The sequence below is a fragment of the Trachinotus anak genome, unplaced genomic scaffold, assembly GCF_046630095.1.
Source record: "Trachinotus anak isolate AG129_WGS33_773 ecotype Australia unplaced genomic scaffold, CSIRO_AGI_Tana_v1 ptg000002l, whole genome shotgun sequence".
Lineage (NCBI taxonomy): Eukaryota > Metazoa > Chordata > Actinopteri > Carangiformes > Carangidae > Trachinotus > Trachinotus anak.
In genome coordinates this window covers 18,106,937-18,122,374 of record NW_027273853.1, presented here as the reverse complement: position 1 = coordinate 18,122,374, position 15,438 = coordinate 18,106,937, and the positions used below count along the sequence as shown (strand labels likewise).

General features: G+C 41.3%; 1 protein-coding gene across 2 annotated transcripts in view; it reads left to right on the top strand.

Moving 5' to 3' along the window:
• Nucleotides 1-8,025: 8,025 nt before the first annotated feature.
• LOC139635777 (excitatory amino acid transporter 2-like) overlaps nt 8,026-15,438 on the top strand; it is a 30,221-nt gene continuing 22,808 nt past the window's right edge. The window contains exon 1 of one of the 2 annotated variants that reach the window (XM_071503243.1): nt 8,026-8,229. The gene's annotated coding sequence lies outside the window, so the exon portion shown is untranslated. The remainder of the gene's footprint in view (nt 8,230-15,438) is intronic. The other variant, XM_071503224.1, reaches the window with a different exon arrangement.

Sequence of the window (15,438 nt, the reverse complement as noted above, 5' to 3'; positions counted from 1 at the left end):
ATCACAGAATTAGAAGAAATAGGGTATCAGCATTAAATCACAGAGTCTGCTCATGAAGACCTCCATGAATCCATGGAACAACAATGCCATTCATTTGGAGTAGTACCTCTAATGGGTGGATTTGGGCCTATTTCATTTCTATTTTTTTTTTTTTAATATAGAGTGGAGATAGGGCTGAATAGTGTTGAAAAAAGGGACCAAATAAAGTGTGTAAGTAAAAGAATCTCAATTCATAAAGTTATAGCGGTTTAATGAAACCAGATATGTAATTAGAAAAAAATACTACTTAAGCATGTTGGTGTGAAAAGCTTTTAAGGTCACCACAGTTAGCAGCCATACATTCCCCACTACATTAAGCATAGCTACATATTTTTACAACGGGGGCTGTGCTCAAACTCCAACTAGAGCTTTTAGTCAATACAAATCCCCAAAGTAAACCAAGGTTATGTAACCTGATGTCTTTCTTCAAATAAAAACCAGACTCTCGTCTTTCAGTTGTCCTTTTCTGCCCAAACAGCTATGACTTCCGAAAAGATGTTCCAAAAAAGGTATCATATAACACCTGTCTTGGCCTTTTTTCAATCATATTCCAATCAATTTCAAATTTTTTATCATTTCTTTAATGTATGACTTGGACTGTGCCAAGAATATAATACATTTTCTAAAACCTTAGCATTGCTTGAGGTCATTCTCAACATTTTCCCAGATCTAGTGTTGTTACCAGAGGTAATCTGTGCTGTCAGAGCCATCAATCTGGAGTGTAGGGGAGTGTTCTTCAGCTTTAATTTTTAGCAAGGGCTTTTGTAAAGTTTTACCACTTTTACCTTTAATTTGCTACCTTGAATTGTCACTAATTTATTCACTAGTTTTTTTTTATTTTTATTACTTTTATAAACTCTTTGTGAGGTCTGTTTTACAAAGTACCTTACAATATAATTATTCTTTTTCATCGTCTATTAATATTCAAAAACTATCCAGGGACTCATAACAATTGGTGTTACTAATATAAGATCACAATTGGAATGCAACTGCTACACTGCCTTTTTTGTACTCCACAGACACAACGTCTCTCAAAGACTTTCTGTCTTTCTTTCAACCATTTAGTAAGGTTGAACAACAGCTTAGTATAATCCATGTTTCCCAGAGGAGAGTCCTGTCCACTTGGGCTGGGAGACTGTCTTGTTCACAGGCCCTGGTTAGCTCACAGGGCATCATCAATAGAAACATGGGCAGCACTTAACGGAAAGCTGATTGGCCTGGGAATAGAGATGTAACCCTGAGCAAAGTACCTGGATAATGATGAGAAAATGCTACCATGAGAACTCCATAGTTGATGCTGGAGAAGCGGAAGGGCAAAATACTTAACACCAGACTTACACAAAAATGTTTCGGTTTCAGTCCAGTTTCCCAGTTAGGCCGATGGGCCCTCTGTGCTTTGTTCTCAGTGTGAGGAGAAAAGCACTTTGAACTAAAATAACTTGGCACCAAGGATCCACACACAACTCTGCTGTTAGTATTCTGGTCTGACATAACAATGCAGGACTGCTAATGTGATACCCTTAAACATTTACATCCAAAAGAAAGGTATGGAGTCATTCAAAATTTTTCTTGTTCTTGTTCCCGCTTAAGATGTAAGTCTTCGTTAGTCACTAATGTTTAAGGCAAAGGTGGGCACTGTTGTTTTTACTGAATGTTACTCAACTGGATGTAAGTGGTGCATTTTGCAGGAGCTATTTTCACTTGCAGATTGATACACATTTGTTGCACTGTTGAGGATTTACAGCAGTAGCACATTGTATCAGGGACTGTCTCAAAATAAACTGCAGTGCCTATATTCATTGTAATGAAGTAACATGTCATTCAGTGCAATGAAGCCTTTATTTGTTTTTAATGGATGTCTTCGGAATAGAAAAATAACTACTGTATATCAAGCTTTGTTACACAAACAATACTTGTTGGAAGGATCAATTTATTGTTATTGTTAATCTTTTGATGGGATTTGCTGACAGTAAGAAACTTATAGAACATCAGTAGCCTTATTCTTTAAGCAGTAATGTGTTTACTGCACAGTGATATTAGCCCGCATGTCCACATCTTTCACCAATTGTGCCTTTAGCAAGTCATCATGCTCCCCCCAGAAACATTCCTATTCCAGCACCGTCAGCCCTCTAGTACATACAGAATGATCCTAAATGGAGCAGGGCATTATTCAGTCATTACATGCCATGTATGACTACATGAAATGGAAGATAGCCATTTAAACACATCTGCACAGCCCTGAATAAATATACAACACACTTGTGTTTCGACACACAAAGCAATTTTGCAGTATCGATGCAAAGCCCCAGCTGTGTTTTCATCTATATGCTCGCCTGCGACTGAATTGCGCAGCTAGAAGTGGCAATATGATTTATTATAGATGTGATTGTTTGACTCCGACAGCAGCTGCAGTAAGCCTGCATGAAATCTGGCTGCTGCTACTGAACTGAGAAAGAGTGTGTAGAACTGGAGAAGGTGAATAAAAAAGATAGCAAGATAGAGAGGGAATGAATGAAAGAGACAGCAGGAAATGTGCAGTATGTGTGTGTTCACGTGCAGGTGTGGTTCCTTTGTTTGGGTAGCCAATAACATTCTCTTGGTTTAGCTGTTCTTGTAAACATGTGTACCGTTCGCCAGCATTGAAACCAATCTTTCAAACACACAAGGCTTAACACACAGTTCAATACATGCATTAACCTCCTCCCCCAAGAAAATGTCCCCGCCTCCCTTTGGTATTTCTGAAGGCTTGCCAGCTTTATTATCCCAGAACATCCTCATAACACTTTTTTAGGTTCTTGAGAGGCCGTCACCACAGCGTCAAGCCCTTTGGGATTAATGTGTCCTTTGTGTCGGGGCAGGTGTAAATGGTTGCTGTATATCATGGTTTCATCCTGAAGCAGTTAATTAGAAAGCAAAACATTTAAACTGTAAATGTAATGTTGTTGAAAACTTCAAATCTCTAATTCTACCAATCACTTCGTGCTTGTGATAACACGGTTACCAAATGGTAATGGAAAGTTTTCTTTGACAACCTGGCAACACAGTAAACACACACACACACACACACACACACATATATATATATATATATATATATATATATATATATATATATATATATATATGCCAGCATCTGTGCAGTGAGACAGACATGGGCCTGAGTTATTACAGTTCTTAAACCCCATGGGTGGCACTGGACACATTTTCTGCCCTGTTCTTATCTGTAATCTTTTTGTGTCCCTAGGAGGACACAGCCAATGAAAGGCTGAGGTAAAACATCAGTAACCTGCAAATCCAAGGAGTGAAAGTAACTGACCAATGTGGGATAGTAAAGGTGAAGTAACTGCTGCTGCTTCCTAAAAGTTGGACAAAGATTTCTCAAGGGAAGCCCACGTCCTCTACGTATCAGTTTCTTGTAGTTGAGTCAAAGAGCATAATATCTATATCTACGTCTATATCTCATGCATTTTTGTTTCTTATCAATTGACACTGCTGAGAAACTGGAGCAGAAAATGGATGAGGCTTGAATGCCCAGCTGGGTTCCCTGCTGTTCTGCATACAGAAGAGAATCCTGGCATTTCTTTATTGACTATCCTTCACTGCGCACTCTGGTACATCCAAATGCTGGAGGAGCTTGGGCCCAGATGATTACCTTTGTCTCATGAGCAAACCAAACCCAAGAGAAAGTTGGCAATTCTCTGAAATTCCACAGAGGGTTTAATTGCAGCAGCATGCAGCCAATGGGCAGGACCATGGGGCAACAGAACTAGTTATACATCAGTTTTATTTCTTTTTTTTCTTTTGTTCCTTTTTTTTAAATTAATTACAATCCAATGCACAGCGGTGTAATCAGTATTCAGACACAGTTGTAGAACTATAGAACACTAGTGTATAAGTGACAAAGAGATGAAGAGACAAAAGAATGGTGGATGCTAAACCATGGTATGTTAAAGTGTTGTCACTTCAGATTACTTAATTTCATTCATTAGAATCTCTTTTTTTTTATTTGCCCTGAGCTTTACATTTGTCCTTAGTGGTGACATGGTAAAGCAGTTTCTACTCACAAAAGACTGGATTAGTGAGATCGTAAACTTACTTTGACCTTATACCAGGCTTTTTGGATTTGATAGCAATGTCTCACTGCCCTGAGGCTGTACAGTGAAAGCAGCTCATCAACAGTAATCTGTTGAATCTACACAGGCTGCATTCAGCCACAGTACTGTACTACAGTCAATCATTTTACTGTAGCTGTGCACGTAAAAGGAAGAAAAAATAGACTTAAATCCTACACTAATACTTGGAGTTGTTGTTACATAGTTACAGTGAGAGCAAAAATAGAATCACATCTGTTGTGTGAGGTGATTCAAAAATGTGCCTGTGATGCATCCTGTGTCGAGACGTGTAAAGAGGACATTTAGTAAAACAGTGGTTTTATACACCAACGTATTTACTTCCAGGATGATTTATTACACAAAAGTAAATGTCTAGCTTTGCAGCCTATTACCTACTGTCACAATAAAAGTTGACTCCTGTTAGGTAAGGGTACCTCAATTTCTTTACTCTTGTATTGAATGTTAAATAAATGTTTTTCTTTTTTGTATTTTAACTTGGCTTAAATAATTTCACAGTGTCGCCAAGAGGCCTACAGCCAGTCAATATAAATTCATTCAAACTGGGACTGCACTGAAATCACAGTGGAACTATGGTCTCAGGTAACAGACTTTTATGGAGACATCTGTGAATAGCCTACCATAGGCCCCCCTACATAGAACAGACCATCTTGTGAATAAGGAGGACGCTAGATTGATAGGAAGAGGGAGGTGCAGTAGGGTCCAGGGGGGAAATTCTTTCTTTAGGTTAGAGAACCATCATTGTCAAGAAACAATGTTTCACATGAGGAGTGAACAGCAATGTCCAACATCTGCGTTTTATCGTCCTAACCTCCTCCTAACATCGACTTTGACACCTTTACTGTCATTATTACTATGGCTACTACAGGTCACCTAACGATGAAACGTAAGTGTGGAACGTTTTTTTGTCAAAACAAAGCAACATATGTCTTATTTGAAGGTGTTTATAAAATTATGTTTTATTAGGATAAACTATCCTCAATAAAAAAAAAAAAATCCAACATAAAAAATAAACTTCTATCTATAAAAAATAATGATAGATTAAATGACACCTGCAAGCTATTTCAAGCAGACAAAATAAGAAACACTACATCACCATCTTTTCCTGGTGATGTCTTTCCCTCGGGGGAGTTTCTTCCTAATAGGGCAGCTTCTAGACCACCCTCCCCGTACCTGCTCATTCTTCTCCTGCCAGCACTCATGCTCAATCACTGCCTCATGTCCTTTTGTTGTCTGCTCCCCCCGTCTCACTGTAATGTCTCACAACACCTCAGTGTCAGAAAGAGATATGGTTTACTCTGAGAAACTGATTCCTGCATCTGATGCGGACACAATTGTTGCTGGAGTTGCTATTTTGATGGTTTATTAGTTCTCTGATGTGCCCTGAAGTTGCTTCCATGTTGACCTGTCAAGGAATGCAAGCTTTGCGTCTCGAATGCAAGTTTTTCACTACATATTAGAAGCAATTGAAAACTAATAAATTACACCGATGCATTTATTGCTAAGAGTAACACTGTATTCTGTCACGTTGCTTCCATACCTGCAATTACAGCCTTTTGTTTCTCCTTCTAAACCGTTGATGGTGGCAAAGTGCTGCAACCACAATTACTGCCACACAGCAGCCAGAGCAGCCTTGAAACACACAGAAACACTCACCCTTGTGTTAAAGCGGTTGGGTGTGATCCAAAAATGCAAACTCTGCATTGAGCCACTTGTGCAGAGGTGGAATATCAACTTAGATGAATGGGTGCTCCACCACTCACTCACAGGGGTTAGTCATCCTCTGGCTCCGGCTCCATTTCTTGGAGCAGTTTTGGGAATTTGCTCTGATGATTTGCTCCCCACGCACCCATTTGCTGCCCAGTATGCTCTAAATGCATACAGATCACTGACCCAAACATAATTGTAATTGCAATAACAATTTGGCTTTATCTACTCCCATGAGTAGTCTGACAAGCAGTGTTTGCAATATAGTCACGTGGATGACCTTGAGCGCAGTGTACAACTTCTATTCTGACTGATAGTGTCCAGAAGACCCCACTTCTATCCTACGTAACCATGGCGACCAAGGTCTGTCATAGAGAGGAGTGACAATCGCTCAAATGGGAAACAGTCCACTTTTTTGTCCTACTTGCGGTCACTGCGCTTCTTGATGAGTGTAAACATGCAGGTTCACTGATGTTGTCTTCTCTTTGACCATGTTCCTGCCCTTCTTGGTCTGCACCTTCTCATGTCTTTGCTTTTGTGCCACCGAGGATTAATATCAGTGCAGGTTCTGAAAAACAATGTAGAACAAAATAAATATTTGTCTTGAAATATCTCTCACAAAACATTTTTTGAGTTCTTGGTAAATGGGATGAAAATGTAGACACCACAAGGAACCTTTTGTCACAGTTTCTACATGGAGAAGAAACTGTCACTGTCTCTATTGTTTGTGCCTTTTACGTGTCACACCTTACAGAAAAATCCCCCATCCCCATCTGTTTGGCACAAACAACAAAACAGTGAACTTTGGGCGTGGTTCTAGAAATGTCTAAATAAGGTCTTGTATGACTCTTTTTGCCAACTGGAAAACAAAGCATTAGGTTAGACTTACCTCACTACGTTAGTTTAGTTAAATTATCTTTCGGCAAAGACAACAGTGTTGTTTAATGGTGTTGTAAACTGAGACAAAATACTGACATGATCATTTTTAGCTAGCCAAAAAACTGCATGAAGCTTTTCCATGACTAAGACGGTCTTAAATGGCAGAAAATTCAACTGGAGAAAGTCTCACACTAATTTTGTTACTTTCTTGATGAGGATAATGTTATAACATTAGCTAACATCCTGACACTTTGAGGCAGAATAAAAATGGTGACGTACCTTACTCGGTGGAGGTTGCCTTGTCAATGCAGCTCTGGACATCTGTGACAAAAATCCAGAAAATAAAATGCAAGCTGCAAAAACAGCCCGAAATCTTTTGCAAGATCTTGTTTTGCTTTCACGTTCCCTAAATGCTCAGATGTTTACAGTAAAGTTTACAGTAAATTACTGTAGATCATGGCATTCTGTGAAAGGGCTGTACTCACGTTTTTTTTCTCCCAGATTGCATTGCAGTTTACAGTATGGCACTGTATGACACTAATACAGCAGAATACTGTTCAGATTTCACTGTAAATTTACATCAAAGGTTAACAATGTATTGCTTTTTTTAAAAAAGATCTCATAAACATTATAAATGTAAAATATGTCTTTTGACCCAAAAATAGTCGGTACCAAGCCCCTCTCCTCCACGATTTTCACTTACATCGACCATATATTTTGTGATTTTATCAAGTTTTACAGGGATTCACATATGCTAAAGTGAAATGCAGCATCAAATGAAAATGAATTCTCAAATGTGTACTTTGGTATTAATTGTATGACATAATACTGTAGAAGCTTAGAGAGAGACTATAGGATGATATCCATGGAAGTCATGCACTGGCTTTAATGAGTTTTATGCCTACAATCTCCGGCAAGTGACACAAAATAAAGGTCATAGAAACATAAAAGATAAGGGCCATGAGAACCTGCGCCACACAGCCCTTGTGTAGTTAGGCTGTTAGCGGTTTTGGAATCCAGCTCTCCCCTGTAAACAGATTTTGCATCAACTTATTGTAGCCTACCCCACCTCGGTGTGCGTGAAAGAGAGAGCGGGTGTGGGAGAGACGGAGGGAGAAAGAAAGAGAGGCGTACGGTAGGCTATAGGCTGCATCTTCAACCAACGGGAGTTGGCATTCCCATGCAGAACAGACAAAGGGGGGGGGGGGGGGGGGGGGGGGCGGAGGTGGGTGGGTGGGGGAGTAAAGCGGCGAAGAGTGAGGTGAGGCAGAGCACATTCAGTTGGATCGTTGAGCGGCGGAGCTCCTCGGATTTTACTGAGAGAAAATCCCTCCGATCGGTGTGAGAAGCGCTCCTGTGCTGGACCGCTGTGCGCCCTGCAGCTCGCTGTGGCTCACCCCCTCTGAAGCGGATGAGACAAGACCCTGCAAGGCGACAAGACCAAAAACTTTTTTCATCGTGCTTTTCAACAAAGGTAAGATGCTGTTGTATTTTGCATTTTAGCCTGCACGGCGAAGACGACGAGGAGACGCATGGCTCATCTTAATTCTGACTTCTGTCCTGTTTTTGTTGTTTATCACCGCAAGTTTGGAGGGCAATTGAAGCAATTGCTTCCATCGAGAGATCGCTGCAGGTGCAACAGGGGTGCGCGTTTGTGGGTGATCCATTCCAAAACGCAAGTTGAACAGCTGTTTGCAGATCTCCCTTAAATGAACCACTTTGTTTGTTTTTTTTTTGTATAATATTCATACACCATAGATTCTCAGAGATTAAGACATAAAAGTGACAGCCTGCAGCGAAAAGTCCCGGAGCGCTGACCGTTTACAATAAGCCGGGGCTGCACATTACATTAACAAAAAAAAAAAACAAAAAAGCAAAAAACTAAAAACACCGAGGTGCATTCACAAATGACAGACTGACGCCTGCATGCATCAAATCAGTGTGAATCGCTTTTCTACTACTTAAAGGATCTGAGTTAACCGTCAGCTGTCACTTACAGTAACATCACAGGGAGCAATCAAACGCACCCCCCTGCATGATTGCCTCAGGCACCGCTTTGGTGGTAATGCTGCAGACACGACCTTTGTTAAAAATCTCTGTTTGCTGTGTGTTGTGCGGCTGCAGCCTGCGTCCACTGGTGAACCGTTACCACCGCGCCTCTGTACATGGCGCTTTTGGTGCTAAATTAGTCAACAAGTTGCAGCTTGAGTTCGCGTTTTGGCTGTAATAATTTTTTTTTTTTTTTTTTTTTTTTTTAAGACTTGCTCTGACAGATTCACAAAGAATAATCCAGATCTGTGAACATGTTTTACTCAGAGAGAGAGAGGGAAAATCTGAAAGATGATGTTGAAGTGTCTATAGGTTTGTTCATCCATGAAAGTGTTTGGAGTCCTGTCTGCGTGGCAGCCCATGACATTCCCCGTGTCCATAACCTCAGTGTGCTTTTTTTATTTCCCGCTCTACATCGTGGAAGCGCTTCACTTTTGCACAGACATGTTCCCTGGACGGAAAAACCTGAATGTTTATCATCTATCGCCACCCACCTTTTGAGCCAATCGTTGCAGTCCCTTCCCCCTTCCATATTAAAACGCATGCATTCGGGACACACACACACACACACACACACACACACAAGCACAGTTATCCAGTGGCACCATCAATGTCACCATGGAAACCAACTGTCTTGGCACCATCATTATTACTCTTGGCTTGTCACTTTGAAAACGTGAACACTACAGGGTGTGTTTGTGCATTTTCAGGTCAGCAGCATGATGACGGTTACAACCTGGGGTGGAGGTGGAGCTTCTCCTAGGTGCAAGGACTAGATGTTGGATTTTTAAGGGGCAGGTTGTGTTCCACTGCTGGTCCCGGTGAAAGGACGGGAACTGGCTGTATGGGGTGCGTTGTGTAGCAGGGATGTGATGTGGAGACAGGCCTCGGGCTTCAGGGTAATTGCTGGGAGAATCTGTAAAGGAAAGTGTCCATGCAGTTAATGTGTTTTGTCCTTTCCCCCAGAGGCTGCTCTCTAAACTACTGTACTGTGACATTTGCCGCCTTACATGAATGTGCACAACAGGCGTTCAAGGAAAGCTCACACATGCTGAAAGGCAGGATAAGCCATTAGATATGAATCTGGGGGTGGAAGTTATTAATTCTTTCTGTTTTCAGATAAGGGTGAATGTGTTCATCATGTCTAGGGGTTGCTGCCATCTCAACCGATTCACATAAATGTAAATTCCTATCTACCTCAATAGGAGTCCGTTTGGGCACACTATGCACATATTTAGCATTTGTTTACACAGAAAAGTATTATTAGTGTAAGGGAAATTATCCAACAACTTTTATATGGGAGCGCTCAATTATCCTTTTTACCTGCATTTGTCAGGAACCAATAGAAAACAAATTATTTCCCTGGATGTTTATATTTTGCCATTTGTTGTTCTGGGAAATATACTCTATTAAATATGAATCTTTTTCAACGTTTTATCAGGTCATAGAAAATTCCAGATTCAGCCAGTCTGTTGAATAGACTGAGTAAATCAAAACACATTCAACATTATATGGAATTAAATTAAATGAATTAAATGTGTGATAACAGTATTTGGCTGTGTTTGTTACAGCACCCACTGATGGTGATAACAAACTGTCTTTTGATGTAAGTGTTAAAGTCCAACACTGAATTATCATTAACCTACCTTTCTGAGCATACATGCATCCAAGTAATCACATGCACACACACACACACACACACACACACAAAGACAACATATAGAGGCACTCACATGCCTAGACAAGACCCTGCAGCGTTGCCCATCTCCCACTAGATGTGAATTGAGTCAAAACCATATTTCTCAGAATCTGTTATATTAACTATCTGTGAAGACGTGACTTTAATTAGGGTAGACATTGCTTGGGGTACTCGGAGCGGAGTAGATGTTTACATGGACATGTATGTTTACGCCTTTGCGTTTAGTATAGGCTTCTCTGCTGTGAGGTACACACACACTCACATCACATGGGGGGAGGGTGTAGTTGTGTAGATATGCAAGCCAGGGGTAAATAATATGGAGAGGAAAAGGAAGTAACAGCATACTAGTGGAAAAAGATCAATATACTGAATAACTGATAGCCTCTTCATTGACTGTGAAAATTAAATTTTACCAATCAATCTAAGCAGTTTTATGGATCGTTTATAGTGGTCTGCTGTGCTAGAGAATTATTAAATAGAATCCACTGGATGGATGTGTGTGATGACTGGGAGTGGTAGACCAGATGGTAAATGAGCCATCACCAGTAAGCAGGCGTGATGATTAAAGGAAAATTGCATTTACACTGCAGACTAAGCTGAGCGACTAATTGAATCCTGTAGGATGTTCACAGGTTCACATGTAATGGAGAGAATGTGGTCTTGATTTCATGGTGAGAATTAGTCATATTTTTACATGATGCCCGACAATTTCGAAAGCAAGCAGATGGGGCTGGCCTATTTTCCTTGTTGCCTTCATGTTTTGTACCTAACAATAAAACTCAGGAACAATGTGGAAACACTTCGGTTTCTGCCAGATAAACTGAGATTTTACACTGCCAGAAGTGTTAGATAGAGCAGGAGAGGAACTTTAATATGCGGGAGTGACAGAAAGAGAAAAAGACAAGGGGGGCACACGGTTAAATAAAGGACTCAGATAAATGGCCAAAAGATGGAGTGAGTGAGCAGGGTAGAAGGTGGGGTAGTGTCTCCTCCTTGATATTTTGCTCTGAGCTCTGCCCAGGCACAGGGAAGCAAAAGGGCCGCACAAGCAGCCTGAAGACGCAGCATATGTTACCTGTCTGTCGCTGGCCAAGCCAAGCCTCTCCTCTCCCTGCTGCTTGGAAAGGCTGCAGAGAGAGAGAGAGAGAGATAGAGTGAGAGATAGAGTGATGAAGATAGAGTGAGAGTGAGAAGAAAGGGGTGGGGAATAAGCTCGTAAAAGTGGAGGAATGAAAGAAAAGGCGAGAGGAAAGGACAGTAGAATTTGGTAAAAGAGGGAGGACAGGAAACAGGTGAAACGGACACCAGAATACAGCGGGGGAGACGTTCAGAGCAATATGTTTGTGTGTCCGTGTGCATGTTTGTGTGTGTGTGGTTGCGTGTCTCCATTCATGGAGCTTCTCTGTGGTCTTGCTGGCAGTCTGCGGCATCTAGTGCTTGAGTAATCCTCCTGGGAACACGCTGAAGCTGCCAAAGTGCCATCCAGCTCCTCTTTTCACTCTTTACCACCCTCATGCTCGTCTATCTCTGTCTCTCTTTTTCTCACTTTCTCAATACTCCTCTTTTTCTTCTCTTAGCTGTTCCTTTCATTTCAGTCTCTCCTAATTACCTTAATGTCATCCAATTTCGCTTAATTCTGCACTTGATCTTCCCAGTATTTCCCTAACTTCCCTTTGCTTTTTGGGCCTTGGATTGTGATTCATCTCCTCCTCATCACTGTATTCCTTGTGTGAATCTTCCCAATATGAGGGATTCATGCTCTTTTTTTTCTCCCTTTGCTCTTGTAGTCCTTCCTATAGAATCAGTGTTTCAGTTCTCAGAGATCTGAACAGAGTGAGGCCTTTCCCATGGGTTGACCAAACAAAGAGCCTGGCTCCCTTCACTTCTGTATGACTGCACAGGAACAGAAACAGAGGCATTCACTAGTGAGTCTGCTGCTGGGCGGCAAAACGATAGATCTCCGCTGGCCTTGGTCAAGGCATTTCTTCAGTTTCGCTATGAGACAGCAGCAATCAGTAAACTGCCTGTATAATCTGCTTTTATCTGTAAGGGAAGAAATATTACCTCAAAAAGTTGAACTATCATTTAATAAACACTTTTCAACAATTAATCTCTGTAGATTTGCTTTTTGATAACATCCTGTTTATAATCCATGTACATGTAATGCTGGCACGTTATGACATGTCATAGCATGCGGTCGTAAAATGCAGCGACGTATATTCAATTGAGTGAAGCACAAACTGCTTTGCATATATTATGATTAAAATGTGTGATTTTGAAGTTAATTTTTATTCTAATTATTTCAGCTTTCTAGTGTATCATTATGTAAAGGTGAAGTTAGGAATTTACAAATTGCTGTGTAGCCAGTACAAAGAGCATGTGGGAATTTTTTTGTTAGTTCACATCTGGTTGACCCAGGTCAAAAGTCATGGTCAGTGTAGCTCACATGTGTACTTACAGCCTGCCAAGTCCACACATTGAAGAAATTTACACTGGATTTGATAGCTAAGAGAGGATAGTTATAGTTAGGCCAACACGTTTTTTTTTTTTTTTCTCACATATGGACTTGTCTTATCTGGTCAGCAGTGACTGAAAATGCTCCGTTTTTTTCCCAGTGTGATTCAGATTCAGTAGATTCTCGCCATTGATATTGGACATTAACATTCACATTAAGGCTTGGGGGGTGGGGGGTTTACTGGTACAGTGTACAGTGAAGGCCTCATCCTACCCGCCCCCCTCACCACTGCCACTGTCCTTCCCCCGAAAAACCCCGAACCACCCACATCACATTGGCACCTGCCACGTCGGAATTCAGGTCAGCAGGGGGAGTCACGAAATTGCTCCGAGAGTGATTGGTAAAGGGAAGAAGGGGTTGCACAGAGGGGGTCTCGATTTGTTTTGTTTTGTTTTGTTTTGTTTTTTTCTCTTGGCACCAAAGGCCATGCCACTGTGAACAATCAGCCCATTGTGTGGCAACAAAAGAATCATAATTAAAGCACTAAGTGATTCGCTCAAAACAAATAGAGGACTTCATCTGAAGGATTGTCACAAGATTCAGTCTGACAGATTCACGCTGGTTATCAGATGGAGCTACTCTGGTTTATGCCATTGCTCTGTGAACCTTATGCTCCAACACAAAGACAGTAGCATCTTAATATAAAACAAACAATGCCGTATAAAACTTTACTTTCACTTAAACTCTAGAAAGACATTCAATGAAGCTGTTCATTTTTGACAGAATATGACCTTAAAGAATCAAAAGAACAACAAAATATCCTTAAAAATGTTAATGAGAGTAGTTTTTGGTTAACGTCTGTTTTGAAAAATTAATTGTATCCTGCAGGAGTTGCTTTAGCCGCTTTTCTCCTCATCTCCTTTTTTTCTAGAGTAAAGCTTTTATGACAGTTTCACGATCGGGATAATGGGAGGATCAGCAAACGGGGAATAAAGAGGAAGAGGATGAGTAGGAAAAAAAAAGGATTTGATGATGCTTAGAGTTTCCATATGGTGACAAAGATGTGGCTAGATATTATTTTCACATTTGATCCTCCTGCCATCAGCTGAAGTCTGAGCTGAGTGGGAACAAAAAAAGAGAAAACAACGGGAAAAAAAAATACAAAAAGTTAAAATTTAAATAAAACTAATGTCATTACCCACTTCACCCGCTACCCCTCCCCATCTCACCCACCTTCCTCTTCCTTTGCCCCTTTTTACTATTCCACAAATCCTCAATTAAGTGCGTAATGGGCCTCTGAGGCAGGTTTATGTGCTTCTTTGTTCAGCTCTGGGGGATCGGTCAGCATTAATGTTCCTCTTGAGTATGTAAATAGCCTGAGCTGTGGGAGCGCAGCGCAGAGCTGCCACTTGTCCGCTTAATCGCGGAGAGCTCCATCACTTTCGGACGTTTTGGGGAGCTAAAACAGGACATGCATGAGAACTTCAGCACCAAACACAATGCCCACACTCGGAGGAGTAACCTCAGCACCCATGTCCACCTCCCACTTCTTCCGGAATAAACCCCTTTTTTTTGCTCTCTCTCTCTCTCTCTCTCTCTTTCCTTCTCTCTCTCTCTCTCTCTCTACGTCCTGAATCCCTCAGGACCCTTTACCCTCACCCCACTGCCCACCTCTCCCTCAAAACGGCCAGTGCCCCTCTCCCCTTTTACTCCACACAAGCCTGACCGACCAATCCTCCCTCTGCATGTGTGCTGCTCCCCACTGCTTGGCCTATCCCGCCCCGACGAGCCCAGCTGACAGACCCTACAGTCTAGTTTTGTTTACCTCACCCACTTGTCCAGCGGAACACACAACAATCCCCTTCATTGCCTGTTTGTCAGCCCCCTTTTCAGAACTAAAAGGGGAGAAAGAGAGGAGGGGGTGGGGGGCCTGGGGGGGTGGAGGGTTGGGGGGTGGCAACAAAAACAAAAAACGGAGGAAACAATTAAATTGCCCCTCCTCCCAATGAACCCTGTGCTTGCGGTTTCCCAGCTCTAGATTCTGTGAACTAACTTGGAGGCCTGTAAAGTGGCCCATTATTCTGGTAGGGGTGGCGTGTTCCAAGAGCGGTATGCCTCAATAGCTGATGAACACAGAGAGGGTTTTGTTTGAGGGTTTTGGCTCACCACATTATGCACTGGTTAATTAGGAGCTACATCTATCTATCTATCTATCTATCTATCTATCTATCTATCTATCTATCTATCTATCTGTCTATCTGTCTATCTAGACATCTATCTAGACATGTATCTAGACATGTATCTATCTCTAGACATGTCCCAGTATCTCTACTGGTTTATTTATAGTTACTGTCTGAAAAAGAAATTTAAAAATATTGTATTGCAAGTTTGCTGTCAAGTTAAATGAAATGAATCCGTATTACATTTTGCGCAATGTGCAGGATCCTGCTTATTCAGATGGATCCTGACATCACTGGAAA